Below are 3147 nucleotides of genomic sequence, written 5' to 3'. Positions count from 1 at the left end.
CCCACATAGATATGGGTAGACAAAGCCTGCACAAGGAGCGTTTGGGATTAAAAGGGTAAAAGACACTCAAAGATTTTAAAGAACACCTCAACTGGCCTTTTCTCCCTTTTGTTGTATTTCACCCAGCAACTGAACTGACATTCGCTTTTAACCACTGAGCCTCTGAAATCTCACAGCTCTCCTGGGCCATCTGAGAAATGAGCCCAGGGTGGTGCTTCACACTAGCTGGGCTGTTCACATGATGATCACTGATGCGGCCCCCTGCTTTTCGTCTCTGCCAATAAAACTAGCCAACTCTTTGTTAGTTAAGCTCTCCTCGTTGACTGAATGCCACAGTAATATTTCCCAAAGATGTTCAGAGGGGAATTGAAAGGGCTCAGAGTAGGAAAAGGCAAATAAAACCAGTGAAGAGTGACAGACGAGTAATCCCGAGTCTGATTGCTTGCCCATATTTAAAAGCTGAAATGTAAAATTCTCAATTCTGACACAATGCAGCTACCTCCCTGAGCCCCATAAATTCAGAGGCATGTATGAAACTGAAATCCAGGAGTCACCGTGTGGCTGAAAATAAAAAGGCCCAGGTAATTTATAGTTTGAAATTTCAAATCTCACCTTTCCATTATATGGGGACACAAACTGAATCACCATTTAAAAGATATAAATTTTAATTTAAATATTATTTATAAAAAGCAATAACTAGTTAACTATAATGAAAATTTAAAATCCACTACACATTTTGATTATATATTCTCAGACTTTTAGGGACCTCAAAATTTATTTAGTCTTAACTGCCATCCAATTCTTGTACTTCTGCAGAAAGTTCTTATTCAAATTTGCCTTGAAAATCTTTATGGATTCATGATCTCTTTGGGCTGTCCTTTCAATATTTGAAAGATTTTACCTGAAAGCTATTAAATGTCATCATTTCTTCAAGATTAGACAAATCACTTCTAAACCATATATATTTTTTCTTTTTGATTGTAGAACACAAATCACCTAGGAGTCAATAAAATAATATGGCAAACATCTTTATATTCATCACCTGGGATGAGCTGACATTAACACATTGTTATATTTGCTTCAAATTAATTTTTAACATAAGAGACAATAGAAAAAGTGAAATTTTCTTTATAGTCCTCCCCAAACCATTCCCTTCACTTACTTTCCCAGAGGAAGAGATGGCCATAAATTTGATGTGTATTATCTTAGTCCATATTTATGTAATTTAACGCATACATATGAATTCATAGAATATTGGTTTTTTTCTGTTTTTTAATGTGCATTTTGCAACTATGGTTTGTTCTTGTTTTGGTATTTATCAACATTGACACATATTGTTCCAATTCATTTGTTTGTTTTAACTCTTGCATGGTAGTTTACTAAGTGATTATAGACTGTCTTATCTCTCCATTTCACAATCAAAGTGAACTCAAATGGTTTCCATTATGTTGCAAACAATGGTGCCCATGAACATCAGTGGTCGAGTCTCCTAGACATGAAAGGCTGCCTAGTAAAAGTCATCTTAGTTTTATTAGAAATTGGTAAAATCTCTATAAAATATTTGTAGTAAACTATAACTCCCCCAGCAGTGTTTGAGAGTTCCTGTTACTCCACACATTGTATTTGGCATTTTGTAAATTTTTCAGTGGTACGGATGTGGAAAAACATTTCCCTGTTGTTTGCCTGATTAATAGTGAAGTTAGCACATTTTTATGTGTTTATCTTCCAAGTGACTTTCTTCTTTTTTTTTTTCCATTTTTTAAAAATTTTGTTTTATTATGTTATGCTAATCACCATACATTACATCATTAGTTTTTGATGTAGTGTTCTATGATTCATTGTTTGCATATAACACCCAGTGCTCCATTCAATATGTGCCCTCTTTAATACCCATCACTGGGCTAACCCATCCCCCAATCCCCCTCCAAGCTAGAACCCTCAGTTTGTTTTTCAGAGTCCATAGTCTATGTGAAACACTGTTCCACATGCATTGCTCATATTGAGCTGTATGATATTTTCTTATTGATTCAAGGAGGTACTGTCTGCATTTGGATATTTACCCTTTCTCAGTGATAAGCAGTATAAATAATATCTTGCCATCTGTCACTCATTTGGAATCTGACTGTAGAGATTTTAGTATTAATTAATTTTAATTTTATGTAGTCAAATTTATTATTCTATCCTTTATGTGCAGTGTTTTCTTTATAATTTATGTTTTAAGAAATTATTTTCCTCCAAAATCAGAAAGATAGTCACATATATTTTGTTTGCATTACATGTCTTTATTCTGTAGTTTTTAACCTATATTATTTCTCTTTTTTATATGGACAACAAAATGTCCCTGAATAATTATCTATATGGTAGTCTTTCAGATGCAGAATTATCACATTACCTTGAGTCTTTTTGTAGGCCTAACATTCTCATTTTCTTTAGCTGCTTCTCCTGACAGAGTTTTTAGTCCTTTTAATATTCTACTGCTCTCTTAGAGTGTGTCCCAACTTCCTATAGCTGTTCATGAATATGCCAAATAGAACTTTGCAGAATAAATTAGGTTATGATTGATTTATTAAATGTAGAGCAGGTTTACTCTTCCTTTGCTCCAGATGTAGTATCGGTCTTAATGCAACCGAAATTCTAATACATTTCAGTAGTCATATTACACACTTGAGGCCTTTTGAGCACCTGACAATACCCTTTTGCACCTTTCTAATCATCTGCAACTAACAACACCTTCCTCTTCTAATACTTCTGAAGCTTGCTGGATACATATTGATATGTCTTGAATTAACGTTGATTGAAGTCCATTTTAAATCACAAAACACATGGTTATGAATCTGACATGGATTAGCTAAATTTTGATTCTGTCAACTAATATTTGTCCCAAGTTGTGTGTCTATGACTGTGAGTGCGTGTGTTTAAGAAAGAGACACGGAGAGAAAGAGAGAGAGAGAGATGATTTTTTTTTTCATTTAGAATTCTAGCTCACTGTCTCACTGTCTGAGAAATTATATGAATTTGGGAAATTTTTTCATGTTTCTTCATGTTCCCGGGTATCCGTTAAATGAGGATTATAGTACCTATCTAATCTTATGTTAGATCAGATAGCATATCTAAAGTCTCAATACACAGTGGCAGGCTGAACATGGG

Source organism: Phoca vitulina, unplaced genomic scaffold, assembly GCF_004348235.1.
Source record: "Phoca vitulina isolate PV1807 unplaced genomic scaffold, GSC_HSeal_1.0 scaffold12, whole genome shotgun sequence".
NCBI lineage: Eukaryota > Metazoa > Chordata > Mammalia > Carnivora > Phocidae > Phoca > Phoca vitulina.
This window is presented reverse-complemented; position numbering follows the sequence as displayed.